The following is a 13,883-nucleotide window of genomic DNA, read 5'->3' as shown; positions in this document are numbered from 1 at the left end:
ACTCAACTCAACTGCTCTTAAACACAACTGCATGAGTACCCTTACATGAACACAGCGCCACATGGATCGGTTAACATCACTGTTCCTCTAACAACTTTCTTGATGGAAGATGAACGGTCGAGCTATGTACGCTACATCTGCCATTTTGGCACTCACTCGGTGCGACTATATCTGTTTGCTTTGTCACTCAATGATTTAAACTGAACTTCGAGTTATACAGCTTTCTTTCACATTTCTGTGAGGCCGTGGCAGTGTATACTTAACGCAAATTTAGGAAATAGCCATTGTACATTTCAGAGCCCCAGTTCGAGCTTCACTCTTCCTGTGATGACTCCTGAGCGAGGATAACCTTCATAGGGATTACCGGAGGGATTTGGGAGGGGACTGCATGCTCCCCATCAAGTGTATAATCTGAACCGGAGCCTTTAGCAAGAAGGCAGAAACTAAATTCCGCGTGGCGCGAGGCGCCGCAAGAAATCGATTGGCGGCGACGGCGGCAGCCCGCGCCGGTGATAATGGGCTGTTGCGCCAGCGCTGACTCGTGTTTACGCGCCGATCATTCAGTTCCGGATAGCGGATATTTTGGGAAGCACAAGCCATTGCGTGCAATCGGCGCGTTTGGAAGCTGTCTTTAGGTATGCAGTTTATAACCTGCCTTCTTAGTTGGGCTACTTACAAGGGTTGGACAAAACAATGGAATCACCGTGACAACAAATATGCTGGTGCTAGTCAGATCTGCTGGTTGCGCTGTTGTATTTGACCACCAACGACACTTATGAAATGTCCTCAATACGATTAAGGGGTTAGCGGTGGCTGGAACAGTGTTCTGTGTTGTTGACTGTATATTATGTCGGGTCTAAGTAAATTCGGATTTGAGCAAATTGCTGATGTTCGTTTAGTGGGTGCCTCCATAACCAAGGGAGACGCAGTGTTTGGTGCTTCAAGAGGCACCGTCTCCAAGAACTGTGCCGGATACAGACAAAGTTTCAGAACATCGTGTGCTAAGTAATAACGCAGACGAAAGTCAGCGTCCAGTAAGCGTCATAGATGCTCACTTAAGAAGGAATGAGGCAAAAATAAGAAGGTAACAGCTGCAAAAGACACAACAGAACTGAATGCCGCATTCGCTAACTTTGTCAGCACCACAACAACAGGAATGAGCGCCTTTCGGTCGCCCTTGTGTTTCTGCTGAGATGCGGAAAATACCGATCATACAATCTTTTGCGAAGGTGTTTCATGACATCAGAATTCCCGCTGCCAACTGGATCATCAGAAGAGCCAACCTGGCCCTAGTCAGGGAGATGATGCGGGACACTCAACGCAGACTCGACGAGACCTCAAGAGAACTCTTATCGTTCCACCTGAAATTGTTGTTGATGCTCTACCCTGACTCGTGGAAGTGGACAAACGATGTTAGCTGTTCTCAAGCCAACAAAGTATGGCACTCAACCATCTGCGGACAAACTGCTAAATACGAACGCCTTGCGGCTAAACCATCGCAGGAAAAACCGCAGAAAATAATCGTTAACTACACCGAGAAAGTAACTGACGATATTATCTTTTCATTACTAGGAAACTGGCTAAATTTCCCACCAACAACAACGGATACACAAAGACCACAATTTATCAGAGAATAGAACAGATTGCGACTGCGCTTCCACGACTTCAAACATGCCGTACATTTACCAGGACGGCTACACCGAAGCCGAACATCTCGAAGGAATAGAGAAAATCAGTTAGGCGGCTGCGAGAATCTTCTGCAACAGTCATCCCCTCAGCAGACAAAGGATATTGTACGGTCCTCCTACCAAGCCACGTTCACAAACAAAAACTATATGACTTATTAGATGAGTGTGTGTGAATCCCTAAGGGATCAAACTGCTGTCATCGGTCCCTACACTTACACACTACTTAAACTAACTTCAACTAACTTATGCTAAGAACAACATACACATCCATGCCCAAGAGAGGACTCGAACCACCGGCGGAAGCAGCCGCGCAGTCCGTGATATTGCGCCTCTAACAGCGCGGTCACTCCGCCCTGCTGACTTATTAGAAGACGACACATACAGCAGAACTGAAGACTAGCCTACCGACCGAGTGAAGACGAAGACCATCGTGCTTCACCAACACATATTCCCAAACAAAGACACAGTGAATAAAATTAATCCACTAGCAGCTGCGCCATCTAGACTTCACGGACTATCTGATGTCCACAAGCAAGAAGTGTCATTTTATCCAATTGTTAGAACCATTGGCGCACCAAAGTATGAATTAGTGAAATACCCGACAGCGATCCAAAGCTCTTTGTGAGCAAATGCCAGCACCACACACCAAATTCGGCGCATTTCATTTAGCAGCTCCACAACTTTCGAATGAGCCAAGAAGCCCTCATGTGCTGAGTTTCGACACAGTATCTCTCTTCACAGGATTGCCTCTAAGAGAATCTCTAAGCCTCATAGGAGAAATGTTTGTGCCAGCGCCAACAAAGCTGTTTGATTATACGAATGCGTGGTGTCCGTTCTTTCGGACATGTCCAAAAGGACAGACACCAAGCATTCATATAACTGATTCGACTCGATGGGTAATGAATACACCACATTCAGTGTGGATGCACAATCACGTTAGACTTCTTGAGGGAATCTGTAAAGAGCGAGCATGGAGTACATGGACGGGAACTGCAGATAGGTGGCGCAAGGTGGGAATGTGGGTCGGCCAGGGACGTACCGAGGCATTCCGTGCAATTGCAGTAAACACTGTGTGTGGGGGGCCCAAAAGTTAAAGCAAATGCGTAATAAGCAGATGATTCTGGGTTCGAATCCGGAACCGGCACACGTTTTCGCTCGTCACTCCTGATTCCGCATAAAGTTCCGATGCAGCTGACGTCAGTAGTTCCCTCCCTTTCATTTCCTTTCTCCTTGCTCAACCTTCAGTTTACATAAAAGCTGCTTGAATTCTTGCTTACGTCAACCAACTTTCTGTCTGACGGGAATTATTACTTACAAACAGACAGAGTAGCAATAGGCAGCCCTCTGTCACGAATGGTGGTCAGTGTGTTAATGTGACATTTTAGCAGATGAATTGCAGCACTTGCACGTCGTGATCCTTACGAGCGATTACAGCAACCGCCAGATACAACGTACCTGAAAACCGAAGCCGAGACCACAGCCTGCTGAAGACGAAGATAAGGCGATAGCGACGGTGATTATTCCAACTGCCGGGAACACATCAGCAAAGATCAGAAGAATAATCCCAAAACATAACGTCAAGTGCGTGTTCCACCTATCAACCAAGAGGAAAACCTTATTAGGATCAGTCATCGATGACTTAGGACCACGGAAACCGATAGTCTATCGCATTCATTGCCACTGTGAGAAAATGTATGTAGGCCTGACATCCGGACATCGTAGGAGAGATGCGCTGAGCATAAACGCCACACAGACAACGTTCAGCGGACAAAGTCCGCTTTGGCAGAGCACCTACGGACGTAACATGAACAGACACCAACGTTGCAACGTCCGCCACCTTCTGGGGCTGTATCCTCAAACAAGCTGTTGAGATCCGACTGCATGATAGCCTAATAAATAAGGACAGCTGATGTGAATTAAGCAAGCCCGGCGACCCAGCCATGACCATGACCAGGGCACATCGGCAGTCTACGTGGAGGTACGCTCCCTTCACGACAACTGAAGAGGACGATGAAGCATTCTCGACACGCCTGCAGAGATCCTCGTCCATCGCCGGCCGCGGCGCCCGATGCCGTGCTTACCCCGCCACCTCACCAGGTCCACCCTCGGTGGCACCGGCTGGAGCCGGAAGGTTGATGGGGGGGGGGGGGGGGGAGTGGGGAGAGGACAACGAAAAGTCTTCTCGCTCTTTACAGGAATTCGCAAATAATAATTTATCAACAAGTAGCAGTTAGGCACCTGAGGAGTTCAACATGCTGCGAAACGGGTTGTGACGATAAATATAAAAAATAAGTGTCTGAGGCTGAAAACTGTTGCTTTACCCGTATCCGTGATTAAATGCATAGGATGTGAAATTTATTACGCAGAACTGCCACATCTGGCAGCAACAATAGCTGTCACATGGCTGAACACTGAGTGTTGTGTGCAAAACTTACGAACGAAAGAAACTTTAGCGTGATGTGTCAGTGCCAAGTAACTTGATGATACTGGGAACACAAGTAGAAAAACCTGCCATAGTATTGTATTGTATTGTATTGTATATTAACCGGGGACCTAGAAACGACGGAGAGGCTCCGTCCTCGCCGCAGCCGCAGTGGTCCACAACCCCACGACGACTACCACAGTCCACTTCACCTCTCCGCCGCCCCACACCGAACTCAGGGTTACTGTGCGGCTCGGTTCCCGGTGGACCCGCCAGAGAACGTCTCACACCAGACGAGTGTAACCCCTATGTTTGCGTGATAGAGCAATGGTGGTGTACGCGTACGTGGAGAACCTTTTTGCGCAGCAATCGCCGACATAGTGTAACTGAGGCGGAATAAGGGGAACCAGCCCGCATTCGCCGAGGCAGATGGAAAACCGCCTAAAAACCAACCACAGACTGGCCGGTTCACCGGACCTCGACACAAATCCACCGGGCGGATTCGTGCCGGGGACCTGGCGCTCCTTTCCGCCCGGAAAGCGGTGCGTTAGACCGCACGGCCAACGGGGCAGGCCATAGTATAGTATAGTACAGAGTGTAACTGAAAGAAATACTCAATGGCACGAACACAAATGACACTCTTGTTCAAAGACAGTAATTACACCGAAGTCACCAAGATTTATAATGGTCCACTTGGACATTAAAAAAGGTGGGACATGATTCTTAATATGGTGTGTGATCACCACAGTCGGCCAATGTATGATGCTCTGCAAGGAGCCCCTTCCCTTTAACACCCCCCCCCCCACCTACCCTACTGGCTACAAGGTTTGTAATGAGTTCTTGCAATAGGGCATTATATTCTTCCACCAGATCGGTTTCCATTGGCTGGATGGCTGCAGTACGTCTCCTCAACGCATCCCACACATCCTCGATGGGATTTATGTCAGCAAAACCGGCCGGCTAGTCCATTTGCCGAATATCCTTTTGTTCCAAGAGCTCCTCAACCAGCGCTGCTCGAAGCGGCCGCGCATTATCATCCTTAAAAATGAAGTCAGACCCGAATTCACCCCTGAAAAGACGAACACAGGGAAGGATTACAATCGTGAGAATAACGTTGACCGGTGAGTATATAGTGTTCAAGAATTCAGAGGTCATGGCCACATTATGCTTCCGCACTCTACGTAAACCAACAAAACGATAGTGTTCAACATCGTTCCGAGGTACACTACGTGTTCCCAACTCTTGTCATTGTATACCCAGAATCACTACTCTGACTATCTCCTATCATCTGAGAACAGTACGCGACCATACTCTTCGTCGGCTCAGTTCCTACGTTCTTCGCACTATTGGAAATGGTGCCGCCGATGTGTGGGTGTCAATGTAACACTACTTACTGGTCGTTGGGCAGAGAGACTGTCCCAGTATAGTCGTCGTGCGTCTACAGAGCGTGAAATTTCGTGTCTTGCAGACCCGTCAAATATGACTGCAGCTGCACCCGCTGTTAGACGTGGGTCTCTTCTTGGCTGTTGCACAATGTAGCGGTTGTCTGCTGCTGTAGTTTGACAACCTTCTCTCCTTCAGGCAGCAGTATCTGTGGTTCGGAAGGCTATGAGCAATACCAACTCCTGCACTACAGTCGGAGTGCTTCATCCTTCCAATATTCCGATGATTCTTCCCCGTCTCAAGTAATCCAAATGTTGTCTCCAGACCACTTTATAATTATTAACACCACCACAGTGCACCTTAACCGCTCGCTGATTGAAATACTGTCTTTTGTAGTTCCTTGAACTGCCTCTTGTTGCGGGACCAGCCCCCTTCAGCGCTATAGTCGCGCTGACCTCACGTCCAGCTCACTGAGCACGATTGAGAGATCACTGGCAGCACGCTCCCGCACCGATTAATTTTTCGCAAAGGATAAAATAAATAAAGGTAAAAAAATTAATTTGTGATACTTTTAATGAAGAGAAACGTTATTAACTAGCTTTTGTAAATGATCAGTATTTAAGAATTTATATTGGTAATGAAAACTAAATTTTGTGTGTCGTATGTAATTACAAAAAAGAAGATGTGCAAATTTTATAAAGATGACAATAAGAAATGTGTTAATTAAAGTATATTTGATGAATGAGATACTTAAGCCGGTCGCTGTTGCCGAGCGGTTCTAGGCGCTTCAGTCTGGAACCGAGCGACCGCTACGGTGGCAGGTTCGAATCCTGCCTCGGGCATGGATGTGTGGGATGTCCTTAAGTTAGTTGGGTTTAAATAGTTCTAAGTTCTAGTTTACTGATGACCTCAGATGTTAAGTCCCATAGTGCTCAGAGCCATTTGAACAATTTTTTTTTTTTTTTTTGAGATATTTAAAGTGAACTGAACGGGAAAAGACCAAATAAATAATCATCAAAACGAGACTTGAAGAGTTTCGTGATCGACCGATTTCATTCATATTTATGCATTTTACGCATCACAGAAATGCTCGTTGAACAGGAAACATTGTTCAAAACTTTGCGTCGGCGCGGAATCGAACACAGTTCACCAACATGGCAGACAAGCATTGTACCACCATGCCACACCGCCGATCGAGAAATCAGCCTTACGTTAAGGAACTAAAGTTACTCGGAGAACTTCAGAACTTCAAAGCATGTCAGGAGATGCTGCAACAATGGTCGTCATGCTGACAGGCCATGGTGCACCAAACGTGTGTCCGTGTACGTGCTTGTATTGCTGCAAGCAAGCCAATTTCCTGACTCAAGCTACATCGCGAGCCTGTGGTATCCTACATGGACGAGCGATCAATGTGTCTGGCCCCTCGGGCGTGAGTCACTTGAGGCCACTAAGATCCTGCGTGAGTTTGGGTATGCTACTCCTGAGCTGATCGATTCCATATTTACGATACAGCCGACAGCAGTATCTGTGGAACGAAGAACCACCGGTGCGATGTAACACGAAAATGCTGCAGTCAATTACCGACACGAGTTGATTGACACCTCTTCGTCCTACAGGAGCTATAACTCCATCTTGTGACAAAAACTAACATTCAAATGCGATACATAAATGAGAAACGCGCTTTGCAATCTTTGTGATTGTACAAAATGTAGGCTGCGTTACTCCTAAGAAAAAATGTGCATACTGATTGTTGTCAAAGATGTCGATAACTCGGACTATATTAGGTGGTGTTGTGCAAAGGCTTCGATATTAAAGATGTCTGTGATAACCTTATGGCCGGAGGGCAAATTAGGAAAGTGCTGTGTGCTTCATTTAATGCTGAGTCTGCCATCATCAGTGACGTCCAGCAAGGATTGGACACTCAAGTGAAGGTATGGATTCCGAAGAGTTCTGACACCAGTATCGTTGAGATTAATTAAAATGTGTTTGACAGATGAGTTTCTCATCGTTACTTACTATTATCAAAGAACTCTCACAGGAATCAAGAAGTGGAATTGATACCGTAGGCTTACTCACTGCTGGGATACAAAATTCAACACCCAGGACCCCGTCATTTTACTGCAGGTGAGGTGACACGTACTTCATCATTGCAGGAGTATATGATAAATTCAGATCGAATGAAACACACTTGTCGCAGTGAAGGGTGATCAAACAGTCGCATCCGTACACTGTTTACCTCTCTATGGCGGCCACACTGGCTTGTATTCTCGCACGCAAACTGTCAATATGGTAACGAATGGTATCCTACGATAATTTTTCCAAGTATCTTGCGCTTTTTGTTGCAGTTTTGCAATTGTTCTTACAGGCCCTGGAGAACGACTAAATTCCTGCTTCATCATGTCCCATACACGTTCGGTAGGCGACAAATCTGGTGATTCTGCTGCCCAGGGCAGTTGTTATACACAAAGAAGAGGTCTTTGCATCGCAGCAGCTGTATGTGGACATTTATTGTCTTGCTGAAAGACACAGCTTCTTGACGGAAAAAAAGGGCTGCAGCATAAGGAAATCAGCCTGTGCAATATACCGTCCACTGATTACTTTACTCTGCAAAAACAACAGATGTCACTGCTATTTGTACCTGATGCCACCGCACAACATGAAACCTGAGATGGGTCCTACATTTCGTGAGCGAATGCGCTCTGGAACAGGCAGCTCACCAGGTCTATGTCATACACTTGTACGTCCATTACTTCCATACGTACAAAACGTTGTCTCATTACGGAAGACGATGCAGCACAATTACACTCTCCATGCTTGGCAGTGTCTGGTTGCCAGTAGTAGCCGGGTCAGACGCACAGCTGCTCTTAATTTTGCTTCAAGAGAATGGTTCCGAATGGCCCCTGGTGACACAGTAGGTGCAACATGTTCTCTGAGTTCTTCCCTGGATTATGTTCGGTCGTCCGCCGCTCCTCCCACAATGCGTCCTTCTTACTTGCGCATGTACTGAGTGCAAATCCAGTAACTTGTCTATAGGTGTGGGAATATTCAACAGACTACCGTTGAAAGCAGTGACGTATCACCGACACATTGTTCCCGATTTATTCAAAAATGGTTCAAATGGCTCTGAGCACTATGGGACTTAACGTCTGAGGTCATCAGTCCCCTAGAACTTAGAACTACTTAAACCTAACTAACCTAAGGACATCACACACATCCATGCCCGAGGCAGGATTCGAACCTGCGACCGTAGCGATCGCGCGGTTCCAGACTGTAGCGCCTAGAACCGCTAGGCCACTCTGGCCGGCCCTCCCGATTTATGCAGCAATCCTTCGACACGTCCATCCCAGCTTCCTACAGGCTCACAATGCGACGACCCCGTTCAAATGATGAAGCTGTTCAAGAGGAGAAAGTATTCGTCGATGGCGCATGGTCGTACCGTAGAATGAATGTTACAAACACTGGTCACTTCTACATTCAGCGCAGTTACTGCCTGCACAGTCGAAACGGATGGTGCAGACACAGGCCTTTTGAGCGCCATCTGATCGCCGGCGACCGGGACAAATTAATCTCTAACACTACAACACCTCAGCTTGCCACTGAACACAGTCCGTGAGGTTATTACATTTTTTTTCCGGCACTGTATGCAGCACGCTATGTGAGTGTCAGTTTGTGGTAAACGCACAGGGAGGAAATACAAGATACTTAATCTTTCGAATTCCGGTGATCATCTTTCATAAATGAATGAACGAATAGTCCCACTCGATTAAGAATAGAATTAGGACAAATCATTTTTTATTAAGACAATAAATGAAAATCCACTGACACTTTTATTTAGTTTGTACCTAATGAATAAAAGTGGTAACACCGTTTTCCGTCTGATCACTGAAGTTGAGCGCTGTCGGGCTTGGCTAGCACTCAGATGGATCACCGTCCGGGTCTGCCGACTGCTGTTGGCAAGCAGGTTGCACTCAGCCCTTGTGAGGCCAATTGAGAGCCTACTGGATTGAGAAGTAGCTACTCCCGAAGCGAAAACTGACAACGGTCCGTAGAGCGGTTTGCTGACCGCATGTACCTCCATATCCACATCCAGTGTCGCCTAACAGCTGAGGACGACACTGTGGTCGGTCGGTACCGTTGGGCCTCCCGAGGCCCATTCGGACGGAGTTAATGAACAAAGCTATATTTGAAACCATAGCTTACACAAAATATTCGCACAATCATTTATCTTTTATAATCTAGGCCTGAAGAAGTTGTATCGGACGTTTAATCACGAATTTGTCTCACATCTATGCACATAGTGTTGTAAACGATAATGTGTTTCATTAAGCGGATGATAACCGAATATATCATGTACAGTAATGAGCAGTTGAATTAGACTCAGTTGCTGAGATGGAGATGGAACGTTCCAATCATTAGGCTCAATGGAACTGTTCGGCGAAGGTGTTTGCAACTCAGTGTAGGCCACCGACAGTGGAGTGCAGGATGACTAAGACGCTAGACATTAGCTCAGATTATCTCGGACAGCTCATTGATGCTCGTTAACCTTCAGTGATGCCGAAATTGAGCCTTTTACAAAACATTGATTCAAGGGAGTATTCGTGATAAGAGTAGACAAATGAGCAACACTGAATTGCATCCATAACCTTCAGAACAGCTTCCTCGCTATGGGATACAGAAACCAGCGCCATACAGTTGTACCACTGGTTACTGTACGTCACAGGACACTGAGGTTACCAGGGAAGCTCGAAGCCCTGACCGATGAGACACTATACACGTTGGCATATGGGAATATTGATGAACACGTGAGGCAGTTCATCCTGTTTACCCACATGACACCATTGAGGCAGTTAGCGGAGATACAATCTTGTTGGTTGTGTTTACATGGACCGAAACCGGACATCTGACACGTCTGTCATCGTCACTGCCCGGCGGAAGACATATAAATCCACTTTCACCTATAGTTGTCCTTAATAGACCTATATCTTAAGTGAGATGGTGAACCACCTCACGGTTCCTGAACTGTCATCATTGTTTGAGAAGCGCTCTTGATTGTCTGAATTCAGTCATGATGCAATATGGTGAGATGTGCATGCTTTGGGGACGGTGTCAATCAAACAGCATGAGGTATGAGAGCTGATTAATTAGTCATATGGTGCCTCATGAAGAAGTGACAGCATGTGTCAATACAATCATCAGTGCGAAAGGTGTGGAAACTTGCCTCTGATGTAGACTCTAGAAAATATATTTATGTTCTCTCTGTTGTGCTGGACAGAACGATGGAGCTGGCCTTAGTCGTCAACAGGCTCGTGTAGTCGACACTGTAATGACAACCAGAGGTGTATTCCACTCGTTTGGCCTCTATAAATATCGCCGCTACGTAATGTTGCCAGGCAACATATGCAGATCGTTGTCGGTGACTCAAAATTGCGACACGGAGCGTGCGAGCTGTGGCACGCTGCTGCCTCTACCGGCCGCTTTCACAATGAACACATTCTTAACCTGCGGCAGCCAGGAGTTCCCGCAATCGATGAAGCAGCCACTTGTTACGTTGCTAAAGATAGACGAACCAAAAAAGAAGATGGTGTTCAATGACCCGCAATCTGTTGTTGAGACGCCACCACCGCTGCAACTGCAAAAGTTCATACATTTTTCAGACAATGATACTTCTTGTAAGCACATTCATTTATTTCACCCAAAGTAAGTGAGAATACCAAAAGATAGCAATTTTTTCATGAGCAGAATTTTAAACGAATACATTTCTTGTACTGTTATCGAAATATATTATAGTATTTTATTTCAGTTCTCTCTTTCTCCAACTCGTACGACATTCACGAAAATGATACGTTTCTGTCATATTAACCTTGTGGTAAGTGTCTTAATTATTGCACCTTCACTCGGCCGCCCACATGTTGTCAACGATCTTTCGAGTACGTTGCAGAAGTTACACTGGGAAGCCCTTACACATCCTCCATATAGTCCAGATCTCTCTCCATCTCATTTCCTTATTTTAAAAACCTGAAGAAAGACATTCGTGGCGTCCGATTTGCATCGGACAAAGAGGTGTACGCCTAGGTGCAATAATGGTTCCGTGGACAACCACAAACATTTTTCTGTGAAGGTATTGAACGCCTTGAATCACAATGAGATAAATGTGGTAAGAGTTATGCGTTTACTTTAGAAATAATGAACTGGTTACTTATTTTTACTCCATCTGTCTCGTTTTCATTTGACTGCCCATTATACATTTGTTTTGGGGGTTCAGCCGTACTTCACCTAATCGTAGTGGTAGTACAGTTAATTGGCCATCAAGATTTCCTTCCTCTCTTCCTCTAAGACGTATGACATTCACAGCAATGATACGGGTTTGTCACATTAATCTTGTGTTAAGTGCCTTAATTATTTCACCTTCACTGGCCCGCCCACATTTTGCCAAAAATTTTTCGAGTACGCTGCAGAAGTATTGCTACGAACGCCTTACACATCCTCCATACAGTTCCGATCTCTCTCCATGTGGGTTATCCGAACATCTGTTGTGAACTGTACAGCGGCTGTAATGTGACGTGTACGAAAATGCTTAGAGTTGAATCTACTAAAAATACGTACTTTTCAACTGATACTTTGTGAAAACCATATTGCAATATGTTCTAACTGTTGCATGTATATGCATGTGTAAACGTGACGATGTATTGAATAACACGGAAAACAAATGACAGTGTACATTAAATGTGTTCTATCTCTGAAACGATTCGGAACAGAGCACATGACCATATGAAGTCTTTGCTTCAAATGATACTTCCTGTCATATCCCTGAACATTGATCATTCCTCCTGGGACTCCCTATATAAGAGAATATAAGTGCATCAAAGTGATATTACGATTTGCAAATGAGGAAATACACTTACATAAACGACTTTAGGAAAGGGCATATTGTTTGGCCCGGCACCTGGAAACGAGAAGTTTCTAACCGGTGAAGATGGTCGGCTGTTCGCGTACTACTGTCGTTGCATTAATGAAAAGTGGTTAAAGGTCGGATAATCCACGAGTAGGTGACAAAGTGTAGGACGTCCACGATCCATCGAAGTCTTATCCGCTGTGAAGAACAGGATAGTCAGTGATGCGTGGCTAATATGGTGACAGAATACAATAACGGTGCTAGCAAAAGAATACAATAATGGTGCAACCAAAAGTATTTTCGGAGTAATCTTTTCAGCGCAAATAGTTGAACATTGGCTCTGCTGAAGACGACCTCTACGAGTTACCACGTTGACCAGACAACATCGTCAATTACGGGTGCTGTGGATATGGAATCATCAGGATTGGATGGTGGTTCAGTGGAAATGTGACGTCTGACGGGTGACACACATTTCATGTCACACCAGGGGGACTGTCATGGCTGGACTGGTCGTCATGGTGCCGTGTTACGCAATCCGTTCACTTAGGATTCCATGGTACCTCTGGTAGCAATCGAAGACACCGTGACAGCTGTCGACTACTTGAACATAACAGTGGACAATCTGCATCCCTTCATGTTTGATGACTTCCCTGACGACGACAGCATCGTCCTAGAAGATAACTGTTTTTAATACAAGGACAAAGCTGTGCTGCAATGGTTCGAGGATAAATAAGTTCGTTTCTTGCGTCCAAAATTGCCTTATCTGAACGCGATGGAACACGTTTGGGACGCCATTGGTCGTCAACTCCGCGCCCGTAAACGACCAGCCAGTAATTTTCGGGAACTGTGTGAATGTACGTAGACATCCGGTGCCACGCACTTTCTGAAACCTACGAAGTACAAGTCGAATCCACGCTACGCAGAAACGCTGCAAATCAGTGTAAATTAACCAAGAAGCGATTCAGAATAATCTAATATGATCAAAGCTTACGTTAGGAAACATCGACCATTTCTATAATTTAATACAATGTTGTAGGCGTGTTGTGAGGGCCTTGATTACAGTACAGTGGATCGTATATGTCTAAAAATACAATCTTCAAACAGAAAAGAGATTGCTTCCATAATTAGGAAACTGATTTTTGGTCATGAACTGTGCCCCTACACTGTCATAAATTTGACAAAAAGTGCTTTAATCTGTGCTATGGACTGGCAGTTAACAATAAGCTTCTTATTAGGCTCAATCGGTAGAAAAAAGCGGCTGTGTTCTGGCACAACTTGGCGAAAAACTATAAACTGAAATATTCTGAACAGTGGAATGAACTAACAGAACTATGAAAAGGACTCAAACGGGTTCTACTTTGAAATAAAACAGAGTTGATGTAACATAAATGGCATTTACTCAAATCGGCGACGCCAGGCTCGTTTACTTTTGTATCTGTTCTTGTACTCCTCTGTAGTGAACTACTCGTGCACCACAACTGGACTGATCTACTGTTTT

At 45.5% G+C, this 13,883-nt stretch overlaps 1 protein-coding gene across 1 annotated transcript in view; it reads right to left on the bottom strand.

The window, feature by feature from the left end:
* The window catches only part of LOC124722545, a 435,389-nt gene that overhangs the window by 258,042 nt on the left and 163,464 nt on the right, over positions 1–13,883 (bottom strand). The window lies entirely within an intron of this gene.

This window comes from Schistocerca piceifrons, chromosome X (genome assembly GCF_021461385.2).
Source record: "Schistocerca piceifrons isolate TAMUIC-IGC-003096 chromosome X, iqSchPice1.1, whole genome shotgun sequence".
Classification (NCBI taxonomy): domain Eukaryota; kingdom Metazoa; phylum Arthropoda; class Insecta; order Orthoptera; family Acrididae; genus Schistocerca; species Schistocerca piceifrons.
This window is presented reverse-complemented; position numbering and strand designations above follow the sequence as displayed.